This window comes from Thalassophryne amazonica, chromosome 5, assembly GCF_902500255.1.
Source record: "Thalassophryne amazonica chromosome 5, fThaAma1.1, whole genome shotgun sequence".
Classification (NCBI taxonomy): Eukaryota; Metazoa; Chordata; class Actinopteri; order Batrachoidiformes; family Batrachoididae; genus Thalassophryne; species Thalassophryne amazonica.
The window spans coordinates 111,315,624-111,334,075 of NC_047107.1; the positions used below are offsets into that span (position 1 = coordinate 111,315,624).

General features: G+C 46.9%; 1 protein-coding gene across 11 annotated transcripts in view; it reads left to right on the top strand.

Moving 5' to 3' along the window:
• Positions 1-18,452, top strand: part of arvcfb (ARVCF delta catenin family member b) — an 865,966-nt gene that overhangs the window by 387,119 nt on the left and 460,395 nt on the right. The gene's annotated exons all lie outside the window — the stretch shown is intronic.

Genomic DNA, 18,452 nt, shown 5'->3' on the forward strand with positions numbered 1-18,452 from the left:
CTGGGAACCAACTCCAGATGTAGAGACTCTGCCTTGGTCAGGGGCAGAGAAAGGAAGAGACCCTAAATAAGCAAGTTTTCAATTGTGGGAAGAAACCAGAGCATCCACACAAACATGCAACATGCAAACATGCAAATTCCACACAGAAATTGTGGGAAGCAATCCCACAACCTTCTTCCTGTGAGGCATCAGTGCTAACCACTAATCCACTGTGCTACCACATGCTCACCAACTAATTTGAACTTGATCACTTTTTTTTCACTATACATGCCTAAATACATGGGTTTCTGCCATCAGGGAATATATTCTGTGACACTTGTACGTGATAGAAATCCAAAATAGACTCATGCTTGCTCTGAGGGACTCACCTAATGAGACAGTCTCTACTCTGTGAAAATGCACCTCTCTGCCAAACTGGCTGTATCTGCTTCATCGCTTGGTTGTTTGTCCATACTTCTGATTCTTCTCAGTCTTGGCGGAGGAAAAACCTTGATTAGTGTAGCATTCCTCAGCCAACCCTACTGCCAGTCAGTGAAACATTGAGCTAGCCCTCAGTCATTCATTATTAACCATGGCAGGGTGCTATACAAACACTGTCGGTTGACAGGAGCAAGTCATGACAGAATATGCGATTGTCTGAATAATGCTCAGCAGGTGAGGCATCATGTTTGAATGTAAAAACAAAAAACAAACAAAAAAAACCCCCCAAAGTTTACAATGCTTTTGCCAAGTAATTGTGATGGTATCAGGGTCACAGCACACAGTGCTGAAAAAACAGTGTATGGAACTGTATGCTGGGTAAATAAATGCAGATGACCAGAATTGCACATTCAGAGCTGTAACACTGATAACCTAAAATGTGTTAAAAAAAAAGTTTTAAAGATGTAGCTGATCATACAGAGCTGAGTGTTGCATTGTCTAAGACCATAGTTCTCACATGGGTGGTACACCAAGTCAACCCAAAACAAATTCATTTTTTATGGTGTAACTGCGTTAGCTGCTTTATTTCAAATAAAGTTAAGGCTAACTCACCAAATTTTCATTGAATGAATACAAACAAGCAGACTATTGATAATGAAGGATTTAAAGCTTCATGGCTTCAACACTTAAACAAAATTGATCTGACACTGCTCTCTGCAGAAAGTGAAGTGAAATGAAGCAATGCTTCATAAGAGTCAGGCTCGGCCCATGGAGTTATATTATAGAAATATAATATAAAAGAGTTATATCTAATACAATATAATACAATATAACTCTATGGCTCAGCCATACATCCAAGGTAATGTCACCGACAATGGACAATATGCTGTCGCCACAGCAAAAACGCTGTGGTCATTGTACTTCTGTCGGGCGGTCATGGGGTGCTCTGGGCACTGTTTCTGCGTGGCCTGTGTGGTAGTTTAGTGTCCTTCTTCCTCTGTGACTCTTCTGCAGAAGCCAGATGGTGTTTCCAACTTTAGGGCAACCATTGCAATTGTGGAGTTTTGTGAGTGGATACTGAGCGAGTCTTATAAGGTCCTGGTGGCAGCTGCATTCGACGCGATTTCATGCATGCACAAGAAGCACTAAAGGGCCCCATCCCTGTGTAATGCGGGTTTAAGGGTCCCTTTCCACAAGACAGAGACAACTGGGCAACCATTGAGCGACCAATAATTGGCCAGATCTCTCAGCATTCTCAAAAAGACCCCCAAAAAGTTGCTTCTGTGGAAATGCTCCAGAGATCCTTAAGCACTTGTTGAGAGACCAAAAATTAAATTTTCATCGAGATCTACAGCAACATCTGAGTGATTTTTTTTCCCCAATTTATTTCATTTATATATAGCCGCAAATCATAACAAAGTTGCCTGAAGGCACTTCACACAAATAAAGTCTAACCATACCAATCCCCAGAGCAAGCACACAGGCCACAGTAGTAATGAAAAAAATCCTCTAATGATTTGAGGAAGAAACCTCAAGCAGACCAGACTCAAAGGGGCGACACACTGCTTGGGCCATGCTACCGACACAATAGACAAAACAATTTACAAAAGGAATATAAGGAAATTTTGCCAGTGCACAGGATGGGAGGGTTGCAGAAGTAGACACCACACCCATCTCTGGATGGAGTCGCACCTCAAACAGAGAGAAAAAAACAGAATCAGGCATCAGAAAGACAACAAATACAGTGTAATTTGTTAGCATTAAGCAACAAGAAAAACAGAAGAAATGCTAAGCTGGTTGCCAGCCACTAGCCCTAAGCTTCACTAAAAGACCCAGAATTTAGATAAAGTTGAGGCCGCAGTCCGCTCTGTTTCCTCACTGTCACTCATCTTCAACCGCTTATCTGAGACCGGTTGTGGGGGCAACAGCTCTAGCAGGGGACCCCAGACTTCCCTCTCCCATGCCACATTGATCAACTCTGACTGGGGTCTCCCGAGGCGTTCCCAGGCCAGTGTGGAGATATAATCTCTCCACCTAGTCCTGGGTTTTCCCCAGGATCTCCTTCCAGGTGGACATGCCTGGAACACCTCCCCAGGAAGGCGCCCAGGAGACATCCTTACCAGATGCCCGAACCACATTAGCTGGCTCCTTTCAATGCGAAGGACCAGTGGTTCTACTCCGAGCTTCTCACAGATGACCGAACTTCTCACCCTGTCTCTAAGGGAGACACCAGCCACCCTCCTAAGGCAATTCATCGGTTTCCTGTTGAGAACCATGGCCTCAGATTTAGAGGTGCTGATCCTCATCCCAGCCGCTTCACACTCGGCTGTGAATCAATCCAGTGAGTGTTCGAGGACCACATCATCTGCAAAAAGTAGTGATGAGACCCTGAGCCCACCAAACTGGAAAACCCCCTGCCACCGACTACGCCTCGATATCCTGTCCACGAATATCACAGACAGAATTGGTGACAAGGTGTAGCCCTGGCAGAGACCAACCCCCACTTGAAACAAGTCCGACTTACTGCTGAGTTCCAAAACACAGCTTTCACTTTGTGAGTACAGAGATTGGATGGCCCTGAGAAGGGACCCCCTCACTCCATACTCCTGCAGCACCTCCCACAGTATCTCCCTTGGTACACAATCATACGCCTTCTCCAAGTCCACAAAACACATGTAGACTGGGTGGGCATACTCCCAGGCACCCTCCGGGATCCTTGTGAGAGTGAAGAGCTGGTTGGTTGTTCCACGACCAGGACGGAACCCGCATTGTTCCTCTTCAGTCAGAGGTTCGACTGTCGGCTGAACCCTCCTTTCCAGCACCCTGGAGTAGACTTTACCAGGGAGGCCGAGTAGTGTGATGCCCCTGTAGTTGGAACACACTCTCTGGTCCCCCTTTTTAAATATTGGGACCACCACCCCAGTTTGCCACTCCTTAGGCACTCATCCAAGACAATCCCTCCACACCCAGAGCCTTCAGCATTTCTGGATGGATCTCATCAACCCCTGGGTCCTTGCCACTGCAGAGTTGGTTGACTACCTCAGTGACTTTCACCAGGGAAATTGATGAAAATCCTCCATCAGCCTCTAGCTCTGCCCCTACTATAGAGGGTGCTCCGGTCTGATGCAGGGCCTCCTCAAAGTGTTCCTTCCAGCGCCGGATTGTATCCTCAGTTGAGACAACAGAGTCCCATCCTTACTGTAGACAACTTGGATTGTTCCCGGTTTTCCCCTCCTGTAGTGCCTCACGGTCTGCCAGAACCACCTTGGTGCTGACCGAAAGTCCTTCTCCGTGGTTGCTCTGAACTCCTCCCACACCTGCTGCTTTGCCTGTCGGTACCTTGCATCTGCCTCCGGAGTCCTCCAAGATAACATATTCCGGAAGGACTTCTTCAGTCGGATAGCTTCCCTGACCATCGGTGTCCACCACAGGGGTTTGAGGGTTGCCGCCCCTTGTGGCACCTAAGACCTTCGATCTTCACTCTGTTTCTTCATAAAATGAATTTAAAAGGGTAAAGAGCATAGTAACATACTATGCAAATATGCTAGCCATACGAAAGGGAAAATAAGTGCATCTTAAGTCTAGACTTGAAAGCCTCTATATCTGACTGTTTTATTGATGCAGGGAGATCAATTCACAGAACAGTGGCACAATAAGAGAAAGCTCTGTGACCCACAAACTTTTTATTCACCCTAGGGACACAAAGTAGTCCTGCACCCTGATAACGCAGAGCCCGGGCCGGTATATAGGGTTTAATTAGGTCAGCTAGGTAGGGAGGTGCTTGGTTGGGGCCTAGCAGCTGACTTAGAACTCGTGCAGACCAATGGAGATCACTTGTGGGGGAAAAATGTATGTTTTCCTCATGTCTGTAGAGCAGGATGCTCTGTGCCCAGTTCAGGGTCATCCTCCTCCTTTGTTGATATAACACTGTGTGTTTCTCCAATTTACCAACAAAACATCCAGTCATGGCCCTGGCTAGCTAAAGCCATATTTGTATTATGATTCTTATTTTGTTATGGCGGAGGTCCTTAAAACTGGTCTCTGAGAATGGAAAGACAGAAGGCTCTTACCGATGCCTTGCATGCTGTATTGGGGGCTTCTCCAGATGCATTTGTACTTCTTCAACCAAAAATAAATCTTTCTGCATTGACAGGTATGACTCCTGATTGCTCTCTCAAATATTCTGAACATCATCACAGAAATTCTTTAACATCACTGAGTGACCAAGAGAGTTCACTGGGAGACCATTGAGAAATTCTCCGGTGACCTGTGGGAAATAGTGTGACAAGGTGTATATATATATATATATATATATATATATATATATATATATATATATATATATATATATATATATATATATATATATATATATATATATATATATATATGAGTTGCGACAGCTAATCAGCCAGCCAGCCAGCAAAACTCCAGGCTTCAACCAGCCCCCCCCCCCACCCCCCCACCCCCAGTGGTGGCCAAACATTGGGCGGGCCTTTCACTGTGGGACGGTGCAGTTCAACTCGGTGGTCTAAGGTAAAGCTTTCTCTTATAACTGCTCATCATGCCGAAAAAGACCATAAATGGTGAAGACTTGGATGAAATTAAACTGTCTCTGAATTTCATGTCCGAGGAACTAAGTGGAGTGGTAAAAAAACAAACAGAACTGCTTGGTTTATTAAAGGAAGTCAGAGAACTCAGAAAAATGCTGCTGGAGAAAGACAATTAAAATACAGATTTTGGAAAACTGTGTGGATGAGTTGGAGCAGCATATTAGGATGGATTAGGTGATTGTGTCCGGATTGAACATTAAATATCGAAACTCACTCCCTGGAGCAACAGATCATTGACTTTTTTTTTCATCTCCGGACATCCACATCAACAACAATGATATTGCAGACTGTCATTCAATTCCAAAAAAACATAAAAGGTCTAAACCGGTTATTATTATCCAGTTTGCAAACAGGAAACTTTAGAATGAATTGTTAAGGCAAACAAAAAAGCTGAAAGGAACTGAGGTGTACGTAAACGAGCATTTGACAAAGAAGAATGCAGATACTGCAAGGCAAGCCAGAGCTCTAAAAAAACCAGAAAAAAATACAAGCAACTTGGACCAGGAACTGTAAAGTATGGATTAAATTAAATGGATCTCTGGAGGAAGCAAAAGTTATGATAATAAGAGAGCTCTCGTATTTGGACAAATTTAAGTGACTGCTTCCTAAGGAGGACAATGCTTATTATTGGTTCTTTTTCGTTTACTTGTAGTGATTTCTTTTCTGGTTGATTTGTTTGTTTTCTTTCGCGATGGGACAAATTTTGCAAAAACTTATATAACAGATATATTTACATCTAGCAGCTAGACTTTGTTTAGCCACATTTTTGGTTTGTGGATTACAATTTCTTTTATTTTTATGACAACTGATTCTTATCAATTTACTCCTGCACAGGAGCTCCACTTGATTACACTGAACATAGACTTCATAGTATTGAATATAATATAGATCCGGATTGTTTTTTTCTTAAAAATATTACTCATCATTGCAGTTATTTTTCTGAGGAACAATTTGGCAAATTTACTGTGTTAAATGGGACATTCTCCATCATACATTTTAATAGCAGAAGTCTTTCCATGAACTTGTCAAAAATTCAGGATTGTTTAAATAGTGCAAATAAACATTTTTCAGTTATCACAATTTCTGAGATGTGGTTGAAAGAGGAGCATATGGACATTGTCCAGTTTGAGGGTTATGATTTCTTTCCGATAAATAGGATGAACAAACGGGGTGGTGGTGTGGCACTTTATGTTAATTCTGCTTATCACTGTAAAATCATTCAAAACATGTTTTTCTTTGGAAAATGTCATGGAATGTGTCACTGTGGAAATTAAATGTGAAAAATCAAAAAATATAACTGTACAGAGCACCAGGGTCAAACTTTAGTGGGAAAGGTGATTGAGATGTACAACACTATTAAAAATAATACGTCTGTATTTGTTTGTGGAGACTTCAGCGTAGACTTCTTAAATCCTCATGGCCAAATACAACCCCTGGCAATAATTATGGAATCACCGGCCTCGGAGGATGTTCATTCAGTTGTTTAATTTTGTAGAAAAAAAGAAGATCACAGACATGACACAAAACTAAAGTCATTTCAAATGGCAACTTTCTGGCTTTAAGAAACACTATAAGAAATCAGGAAAAAAAAAATTGTGGCAGTCAGTAACAGTTACTTTTTTAGACCAAGCAGAGGGAAAAAAATATGGAATCACTCAATTCTGAGGAAAAAATTATGGAATCATGAAAAACAAAAGAACGCTCCAACACATCACTAGTATTTTGTTGCACCACCTCTGGCTTTTATAACAGCTTGCAGTCTCTGAGGCATGGACTTAATGAGTGACAAACAGTACTCTTGATCAATCTGGCTCCAACTTTCTCTGATTGCTGTTGCCAGATCAGCTTTGCAGGTTGAAGCCTTGTCATGGACCATTTTCTTCAACTTCCACCAAAGATTTTCAATTGGATTAAGATCCGGACTATTTGCAGGCCATGACATTGACCCTATGTGTCTTTTTGCAAGGAATGTTTTCATAGTTTTTGCTCTATGGCAAGATGCATTATCATCTTGAAAAATGATTTCATCATCCCCAAACATCCTTTCAATTGATGGGATAAGAAAAGTGTCCAAAATATCAACGTAAACTTGTGCATTTATTGATGATGTAATGACAGCCATCTCCCCAGTGCCTTTACCTGACATGCAGCCCCATATCATCAGTGACTGTGGAAATTTACATGTTCTCTTCAGGCAGTCATTGTTGGGAAAGTGTAGGGACACGGACCCACAACAGGGGGCGTAAATGAACCGGACAATGGATGAGCCAAAGAATAACAATTTACTGTTGTAAATGTGCACAACGGAATACAGACAGAAACAGAATTTAGATTACAGTCAATTACACGAAGGTGGCGTGTGGGCAGGCTCGAGGATAGGAGAGCACCGTCCAGAGAAGAGCCGGGCCCCACACGATTTCCACTGCCACCGAATCTGGAAACACACAGGAGACGCCAAGTCCTGATCTCCCCAGGTGGCCACCGTCTCCAGCTGTCGGATCTGGTACTGCTGGCAGGAAACAAAACAGAAAAAAAGGTGAGTAGAAACACTCAGTAACTCCTCGGAATAGTCCAGTTCATGCAGGTTGGAAACAACACCTCCACCTCCGCAATAATGAACACAGTCTGTCCACTAAACCCGACCAGTTACTTGTCTTACGAGTCGTGAAGGGTGAAATCCGTCACCCTGCCGTCAACGACTGGTTCAGCCTCCAGCTGACACAAGTAATTAGGTCCTTCTGTAATGGATAAACAAACTGTTAAGTGCAATACGGCACAGTATATAGCTGAGGAATATGTCCTCGATTTACAGGCAATATCTCGGCAGTCAGGTGGAGATGCTGCCCGGCTTTTGTGGTGATGGCTGATGAGTGACAGCTGGCAGGGGTGATGAGTGACAGCTGTCACTCCCGGTTGGTTCTGCAATGTGGCAGCGCCCTCTCGTGCCCGAAGCCCGCACTTCGGGCAGGGCGCCCTCTGGAGGTGGTGGGCCAGCAGTACCTCCTCTTCAGCGGCCCACACAACAGTCATCTTTATAAATCTCATTGGAACGGCACCAAACAAAAGTTCCAGCATCATCACCTTGTCCAATGCAGATTTGAGATTCATCACTGAATATGACTTTCATCCAGTCATCCACAGTCCACGATTGCTTTTCCTTAGCCCATTGTAACCTTGTTTTTTTCTGTTTAGGTGTTAATTGTTGTGAAAGTGTTGGAACACGGACCCACAACAGGGGGCGCAATGAACGGACAATGGAGAAAGTAAATAACAAGTTTTACTGTCGTGAAAGTGCACAACCAATACAACAATTGACAATTTGGGTTTACACCGAATTCCACTGGTGTCGTGTGGGCAGGCTCGAAGGTAGGAGACGTCCGTCCAAGTCGAGCCGGAACCACCCAGATTTCCCCTGCCACCGAACCCTGGAAATACCGGAACCGCCAAGTCCCGAATTCCCAGGTGGCCACTGCCTCCGCTCGTCGGATCCGGTACTGCTGGCAAGAGAACAAACACACAGGTGTGGATGCGGCTGCACCCAGTACACAGAGAGGGAAGAAGCTAACTCCACCTCACGTCAATACTGCAGAAAGGTGAGTACTTATCTTTTAGTAGTCAGCTGTTCTGCAAAACTCAGAGAGACAATATAATGTAGCAGAGAATCGTTACCTCTAACGTAAGGCGATATCTCGGCACTGAGGTGGAGACGCCGTCCTCCTGATATACCTCTGTGCTGAGTGGATCAGCTGTGTCTGGTGATGGGTGACAGCTGTCACCCAGGCTACTCCCATAAGGCGGCAGCGCCCTCTGGTGCCTGGAGCCCGCACTCCAGGCAGGGCGCCCTCTGGTGGTGGTGGGCCAGCAGTACCTCCTCTTCAGCGGCCCACACAACAGGACCCCCCCCTCAACGGGCGCCTCCTGGCGCACGACCGGGCTTGTCCAGATGGCGACGGTAGAAGTCGGCCAGGAGGGCCGGGTCCAGGATGAAGCCCTTCTTCACCCAGGAGCGCTCCTCAGGTCCGTACCCCTCCCAGTCCACCAGATACTGAAAACCCCGGCCCATCCGACGGACATCAAGGAGCCGGCGGACAGTCCAAGCCGGTGCTCCGTCGATGATCCGGGCAGGAGGCGGCGCCGGACCCGGGGTGCAGAGGGGTGAGGTGTGAAGAGGCTTGATCCGGGAAACATGAAAAACTGGATGGATCTGCAGTGAGGCCGGAAGCTGGAGCCTCACTGCGGCGGGGTTGATGACCTTGAGGATCTTATAAGGTCCGATGTACCGTTCTTGGAGTTTCGGTGAGTCAACCTGTAGAGGAATGTCCTTGGTGGACAACCAGACCTCCTGCCCAGGACAATACTTGGGGGCCGGGGCTCGCCGCCGGTCTGCATGTTTCTTCGCCCTCGTCCGGGCCTGCAACAAGGCAGAGCGGGCGTCCCGCCACACCCGACGGCACTTCCGTAGGTGGGCCTGGACCGAGGGCACACCGACCTCTCCCTCAACCACCGGAAACAAGGGGGGCTGATACCCCAAGCACACCTCAAACGGGGAGAGGCCGGTGGCTGATGACACTTGGCTGTTGTGGGCGTACTCGATCCAGGCCAGGTGGGTACTCCAGGCCGTCGGGTGCGCGGCTGTCACACAGCGAAGTGTCTGCTCCAGTTCCTGATTCGCCCGCTCTGCCTGCCCGTTGGTCTGGGGGTGGTACCCAGACGAGAGGCTGACCGTGGCCCCCAGTTCCCGGCAGAAGCTCCTCCAGACATGTGAGGTGAACTGGGGACCGCGATCGGAGACGATGTCTGATGGTATGCCATGCAGACGGACGACGTGGTGGACCAGGAGGTCCGCTGTCTCCTGGGCCGTTGGGAGCTTCGGGAGGGCCACGAAGTGGGCCGCCTTGGAGAAACGGTCCACTATCGTGAAGACGACGGTGTTTCCCTGGGACGGCGGGAGACCCGTGACGAAGTCCAGACCGATGTGGGACCAGGGGCGATGAGGCACGGGCAGTGGCTGTAGCTGCCCTGAGGTCTTTCTGTGGTCGGCCTTGCCCCTGGCGCAGGTGGTACAGGCCTGGACGTAGTCCCGGACGTCGGCCTCCAGGGATGCCCACCAGAAGCGTTGCCGGACGACTGTCACGGTCCTTCGCACCCCTGGGTGACAGGAGAGCTTAGAACCATGACAGAAGTCCAGGACTGCAGCCCTAGCCTCTGGTGGGACGTATAGTCTGTTCTTTGGTCCGTTTCCGGGGTCCGGGACACGGGTCAGGGCCTCCCGGACGGTCTTCTCCACGTCCCAGGTGAGGGCGGCCACGATAGCGGACTCCGGGATGATGGGATCCGGGGGATCCGACGGTTCCGTTTTGACTTCGTCTTCGTGCACCCGGGACAATGCATCCGACCTCTGATTCTTGGTCCCGGGACGGTAGGTAATCCGGAAGTCAAAACGGCCAAAGAACAGTGACCAGCGGGCTTGCCTGGGGTTCAGCCGCTTGGCGGTCCTGATATACTCCAGGTTCCGATGGTCAGTGAAAACCGTGAATGGCACGGCTGTTCCCTCCAACAGATGTCTCCACTCTTCGAGGGCCTCTTTCACAGCAAGGAGTTCCCGATTGCCGACATCATAGTTCCGTTCAGCGGGGGTCAACCTGCGAGAAAAATAGGCACACGGGTGAAGGACCTTATCGGTCTTCCCGCTCTGGGAGAGCACCGCTCCTATCCCTGAGTCCGAGGCATCCACTTCAACCACTAACTGGCGGCTAGGATCGGGCTGCACCAGAACTGGTGCAGACGAGAAGCGCTGTTTCAACTCCTTGAACGCGGCTTCGCACCGATCCGACCAGGTGAAGGGGACTTTTGGTGAGGTCAGGGCTGTCAGGGGGCTAACTACCTGACTATAGCCCTTAATGAACCTCCTATAGAAATTAGCAAAACCGAGGAACTGTTGCAGCTTCCTACGGCTTGTAGGTTGGGGCCAATCTCTCACCGCCGCAACCTTGGCCGGATCAGGGGCGACGGAGTTAGAGGAGATGATAAACCCCAAGAAGGACAAAGAAGTGCGGTGGAATTCACACTTCTCGCCCTTCACAAACAGGCGGTTCTCCAACAACCGCTGCAGAACCTGACGGACATGCCGGACATGAGTCTCAGGATCCGGGGAAAAGATGAGTATATCGTCCAGATACACGAAGACGAACCGGTGCAGGAAGTCCCGCAAGACATCATTTACCAACGCTTGGAAGGTCGCGGGAGCATTAGTGAGACCGAACGGCATGACCAGGTACTCAAAATGGCCCAACGGGGTGTTAAATGCCGTCTTCCATTCGTCTCCCTTCCGGATCCGAACCAAATGATACGCATTCCTAAGATCAAGTTTGGTGAAGATTTTGGCTCCATGCAAGGGGGTGAACACCGAATCCAACAGGGGCAACGGGTATCGATTGCGAACCGTGATTTCGTTCAACCCCCTATAATCAATGCATGGACGAAGCCCGCCATCCTTTTTACCCACAAAAAAGAAACCAGCACCCATCGGAGAGGTGGAATTCCGGATCAACCCGGCAGCTAATGAGTCCCGGATGTAGGTCTCCATTGATTCACGCTCCGGCCGTGAGAGGTTGTACAGCCTACTGGACGGGAACTCGCTGCCTGGAACCAAATCAATGGCACAATCATACGGGCGGTGGGGAGGAAGCGTGAGAGCCAGATCCTTGCTGAACACGTCAGCGAGGTCATGGTACTCCGCCGGCACCGCCTTCAGATTGGGCGGGACCCGGACCTCCTCCTTAGCTTGGGAGCCGGGAGGAACCGAGGAACCTAGACACTCCCGATGGCAGGTTTCGCTCCACTGAACCACTACCCCGGACGGCCAATCGATCCGGGGATTGTGCTTTAGCATCCATGGAAACCCCAAAACCACACGGGAGGTGGCCTGAGTCACAAAGAACTCGATCACCTCCCGGTGGTTACCTGACACCACCAGAGTTACTGGAGGTGTCTTATGCGTGATTGGTGGGAGTAGGGAGCCATCTAGTGCCCGAACCTGCACAGGCGAGGTAAGAGCCACCAGAGGGAGCCCTATCTCCCTGGCCCATCTACTGTCAAGCAGATTCCCCTCAGAGCCCGTGTCCACCAGTGCTGGGGCCTTCAGGGTTGAATCCTCATACAGGATCGTGACTGGGAGTCGTGTAGCAATGTGGGTGTGTCCCACGTGAATGTTTTGGCCCACCCCTGGCCCAGTCTCTAGGGGCGGGCGTTTGGCGTTTGACCGCTCGGGGCAGTCTCTCACATGGTGCTCTATTGAACCACAAACAAGACACGCTCCGCGGGTCCATCTCCTCTGTGCATCTGGTGCCCTAAATGTTGCCCTACTCGTGTCCCTAGCTTCGTCAGTAGGGGGAGCTGTGACCCCACGGAGCGCAGGGGCTGTGGAGCGTGGGGAAGGCGGAGCTCGATCGGAACCGGAAGGGAGAGGGGCGACGCGTGCCTGGCCACGCCCTTCGCCTCGTTCCCGACGGCGTTCTTCTAACCGGTTGTCGAGTCGTATGACCAGATCGATGAGCCCGTCTAAATCCCGCGGTTCGTCCTTCGCCACCAGGTGCTCTTTTAGGACCAATGACAGTCCGTTTACAAAGGCGGCGCGGAGGGCAGTGCTATTCCAGCCGGGTCTCGCCGCCGCGATGCGGAAGGTGACTGCATAGGCAGCTGCGCTCCGACGCCCCTGTCTCATTGACAGTAGCGCGGTTGAAGCGGACTCTCCTCTGTTGGGATGGTCGAACACCGTTCTGAGCTCCCGTACAAACCCAACGTATGTATGAAGGAGCCGTGAGTTCTGCTCCCAGAGCGCTGTAGCCCAAGCGCGTGCCTCCCCGCGAAGCAGATTTATTACATAAGCTACTTTGCTAGCATCAGTCGCGTACATCACGGGACGCTGTGCGAAGACGAGCGAACACTGCATCAGAAAATCCGCGCACGTCTCCACACAGCCTCCGTACGGTTCTGGGGGGCTTATGTATGCTTCTGGGGACGGAGGAAGGGACCGTTGAACGACCAGTGGAACGTCACTTTCACGCGCAGGGTCCTTGGGAGGGAGAGCCGCAGCGGCGCCCGAAGGGCGCGCCTCCACTTGTGCGGCGAGAGCCTCCACCCTGCGGTTTAGGAGAACGTGCTGCTCGGTCATTAAATCGATCCGAGAGGTGAAAGCAGTGAGGATCCGCTGCAACTCACCGATTACCCCTCCCGAAGCCGCCGACGCGCCTTGGTCTTCCATTGGCCGTTCAACAGCCGGTTGACGCCCCTCGGGGTCCATGACGGTGGCCGAGATATCCTGTTGTGAAAGTGTTGGAACACGGACCCACAACAGGGGGCGCAATGAACGGACAATGGAGAAAGTAAATAACAAGTTTTACTGTCGTGAAAGTGCACAACCAATACAACAATTGACAATTTGGGTTTACACCGAATTCCACTGGTGTCGTGTGGGCAGGCTCGAAGGTAGGAGACGTCCGTCCAAGTCGAGCCGGAACCACCCAGATTTCCCCTGCCACCGAACCCTGGAAATACCGGAACCGCCAAGTCCCGAATTCCCAGGTGGCCACTGCCTCCGCTCGTCGGATCCGGTACTGCTGGCAAGAGAACAAACACACAGGTGTGGATGCGGCTGCACCCAGTACACAGAGAGGGAAGAAGCTAACTCCACCTCACGTCAATACTGCAGAAAGGTGAGTACTTATCTTTTAGTAGTCAGCTGTTCTGCAAAACTCAGAGAGACAATATAATGTAGCAGAGAATCGTTACCTCTAACGTAAGGCGATATCTCGGCACTGAGGTGGAGACGCCGTCCTCCTGATATACCTCTGTGCTGAGTGGATCAGCTGTGTCTGGTGATGGGTGACAGCTGTCACCCAGGCTACTCCCATAAGGCGGCAGCGCCCTCTGGTGCCTGGAGCCCGCACTCCAGGCAGGGCGCCCTCTGGTGGTGGTGGGCCAGCAGTACCTCCTCTTCAGCGGCCCACACAACAGTTAATGATGGCTTTCGTTTAGCTTTTCTGTATGTAAATCCCATTTCCTTTAGGCGGTTTCTTACAGTTCGGTCACAGACGTTGACTCCAGTTCCCTCCCATTCGTTCCTCATTTGTTTTGTTGTGCATTTTCGATTTTTGAGACATATTGCTTTAAGTTTTCTGTCTTGACGCTTTGATGTCATCCTTGGTCTACCAGTATGTTTCCCTTTAACAACCTTCCCATGTTGTTTGTATTTGGTCCAGAGTTTAGACACAGCTGACTGTGAACAACCAACATCTTTTGCAACATTGCGTCATGATTTACCCTCTTTTAAGAGTTTGATAATCCTCTCCTTTGTTTCAATTGACATCTCTCATGTTGGAGCCATCATTCATGTCAGTCCACTTGGTGCAACAGCTCTCCAAGGTGTGATTACTCCTTTTTAGATGCAGACTAATGAGCAGATCTGATTTGATGCAGGTGTTAGTTTTAGGGATGAAAATGTACAGGGTGATTCCATAATTTATTCCTCAGAATTGAATGAGTCCATATTTTTTTCCCCTCTGTTTGGTCTAAAAAAGTAACTCTTACTGACTGCCACAATTATTTTTCCTGATTTCTTATAGTGTTTCTTAAAGCCAGAAAGTTGCCATTTGAAATGACTTTAGTTTTGTGTCATGTCTGTGATCTGCTTTTTTCTACAAAATTAAACAACTGAATGAACATCCTCCGAGGCCGGTGATTCCATAATTATTGCCAGGGGTTGTATATTTATGATAAAACACAAGTTCATTCATTTTTACAGTTCGTTCACAATGGTTTATGTTGAGTGCTCAGGTGCACGTAGTTCACTGGAGTGGTCATTTCTGTAACTTTATGAAAAAAAACATAGTTTTTGAAAAAAAAAGTTGAACATTTTTCATGCCCTGAGAAGAATAAAAACACTTTAGAAAAATCTTGACCAAGGCTGTCATAATTCATTCATCAGAGTATTGTGAGCTCTCAGGTTAGGCTTTCAAAGATTGAACGGGCTTCATATTAACACCAGAGAATCTTGTAAAGTAGTGAATTTTTGAGTAAAAAGTGTATGTGTAAAATCCAGGGCCTGTTCCTGTGCATGTTGGGATAATCTCCTTTCAGGATTGATGTAAGAGCCGGTCCAGAACCAGAGGCGAGAGCAAGAGAGAAACGAGATGATAACTAATGCAGCTGGTCTTTGATGTCTGTACCAGAAATTCAAGATACTTGTCCTTGAAGTGAACACATCTACAAATCCCCAGAGAGGAAAAGATATTCTAATCCCATAGACAGTTACAAGCTGGAGAAGAAAGATGACTTAGGTTTTTCCACCTCACGTCTTTTGATCATACTTTATGAAAAATTGTTTTTCTTCACAACTCACTGATGCATGCTTGGCGTGGATTTCTGAGCTGCTTCTGGGGGCGTTTATCGCACTGGGGGAACTCAGCATTTTTCTGATTTTAAATGTCAATCCATGCACTCATGATAGGTTAGATCATACATTCATTTGTGGGAAATGATGCCATTCATGTGCATGTCTCACCTACCTTTCTGAGAGCCTGAAGTGCTTTTATGTCAGAGACAAACTGTTGATGAACTCCTTTTTAGATATTTTTTTTTTAAGTTAAAAACAAATATTCCACAAAGGTGGAAATGTTTTTGAAGTATGATGCAATTTAATTTTTAAGGTACGTTAAAATGCTGTCAAAAGCTACATTCTTCAAATGCAAGTTGGCCATGAGAAACTGAGTGTTAAGATTTCATCATCAGTGACATCTGCTGCCAGACTTTTGTTTCCACAGCCATCAAAGGCAGCATAGCAGTTTGGTGTGTATGTCGGAATGATTGAGCCCATGTTACGAAGTGGCAAAAACAATTTGTGCTCCAGTATCAGGCACTGTGGTGTCTATATTTCTGATTGTGCGGTGTGGTTACGGAAGCCAGGCTGGCATATTGTTTTGTCTCAGGTAAATGTTAATAAAAAAAACACATGGACAGACCAGACAGTTCGACAGACCAGGATGCAGATTTGTTTTCATACCCAGAACTGAACAATTTGGGGTTCAGTGTCTTGCTCAACCAAGATCAGCCCTTCAGTTTGAAGATGAACTGCTCTATCCACTTAGCTATGGTTTGCTGACTTTGGGTGGATTTAGTCTCTTTCATCTCACAATTTTCTGCAATGCTTAAGATGCTTGTGAAATATTTGGCAACCCCTAGACCCAAATAATTCATTAATAAGATGTACCCCCCCCCCCACCCAAAAAACCCCACAATGCCCTACATTGTGTTTGTCTATGCATGCTTTATGACATGACTCAAGAACAGCTAGTCAAATGGTATTAATGTTGATGTTAAATTATTTGCAATGTAAAAGTTTTTGTTGGCACTAAAAGAACATGTTGGCAGAAACTGAAGCATTACCATAGTTGTTGTTGTTGTTGTTCATTCCACTGCTCCCGGTTTTGTTTGGGGTCGCCACAGCGGATAGAGCCAGATCCACATCAGTAATTGGCACAAGTTTTACGCCGGATGCCCTTCCTGACGCAACTCCAGTTTTACCTGGAGAAACGCACACAGCTGCTGGTGTTCCAAAGAGGTCTCCCATCCAAGTACTAACCAGATCCTGCTCTGCTTAGCTTCTGAGATCTGACGGGATCAGGCTGACACAGAGCAGATCGGCTGCTGAAGCATTACCATAGTAATAGCCAAAAACACCTCAGTCCCCACTGGAGAACACACTGTGGACTTAAATTACCCAAAGCCCAAATCTGTATTTGCACCAATTAAAAAAAATAATAAAAATTCCTGTGCCCATAACAATGTCTTTGGAATGCACAAAGGGACTGTATATATATATATATATATATATATATATATATATATACATATATATATATATATACAACCCCTGGCAAAAAGTATGGAATCACCGGCCTCAGAGGATGTTCATTCAGCTGTTTAATTTGGTAGGAAAAAAGCAGATCACAGACATGACACAAAACTAAAGTCATTTCAAATGGCAACTTTCTGGCTTTAAGAAACACTATAAGAAATCAAGAAAAAAAGATTGTGGCAGTCAGTAACGGTTACTTTTTTAGACCAAGCAGAGGAAAAAAAATATGGAATCACTCAATTCTGAGGAAAAAATTATGGAATCACCCTGTAAATTTTCATCCCCCAAATTAACACCTGCATCAAATCAGATCTGCTCATTGGCATTGACCCTATGCCATGACATTGACCCTATGTGTCTTTTTGCAAGGAATGTTTTTGCAGTTTTTGCTCTATGGCAAGATGCATTATCATCTTGAAAAATGATTTCATCATCCCCAAACATCCTTTCAATTGTCCAAAATATCAACATAAACTTGTGCATTTATTGATGATGTAATGACAGCCATCTCCCCAGTGCCTTTACCTGACATGTAGCCCCATATCATCAATGACTGTGGAAGTTTACATGTTCTCTTTAGGCAGTCATCTTTATAAATCTCATTGGAAAGGCACCAAACAAAAGTTCCAGCATCATCACCTTGCCCAATGCAGATTTGAGATTCATCACTGAATATGACTTTCATCCAGTCATCCACAGTCCACAGTTGCTTTTCCTTAGCCCATTGTAACCTTGTTTTTTCTGTTTAGGTGTTAATGATGCCTTTCGTTTAGCTTTTCTGTATGTAAATCCCATTTCCTTTAGGCAGTTTCTTACATTTCGGTCACAGACGTTGACTCCAGTTTCCTCCCATTCGTTCCTCATTTGTTTTGTTGTACATTTTTCGATTTTTGAGACATATTGCTTTACGTTTTCTGTCTTGACGCTTTGATGTCTTCCTTGGTCTACCAGTATGTTTGCCTTTAACAACCTTCCCATGTTGTTTGTATTTGGTCCAGAGTTTAGACACAGCTGACTGTGAACAACCAACATCTTTTGCAACATTGCGTGATGATTTACTCTCTTTTAAGAGTTTGATAATCCTCTCCTTTGTTTCAATTGACATCTCTTGTGTTGGAGCCATGATTCATGTCAGTCCACTTGGTGCAACAGCTCTCCAAGGTGTGTTCACTCCTTTTTAGATGCAGACTAATGAGCAGATCTGATATGATGCAGGTGTTAGTTTTGGGGATGAAAATTTACAGGGTGATTCCATAATTTTTTCCTCAGAATTGAGTGATTCCATATTTTTTTCCTCTGCTTGGTCTAAAAAAGTAACCGTTACTGACTGCCACAATCTTTTTTTCTTGATTTCTTATAGTGTGTCTTAAAGCCAGAAAGTTGCCATTTGAAATAACTTTAGTTTTGTGTCATGTCTGTGATCTGCTTTTTTTCTACAAAATTAAACAACTGAATGAACATCCTTCGAGGCCGGTGATTCCATAATTTTTGCCAGGGGATTTGTA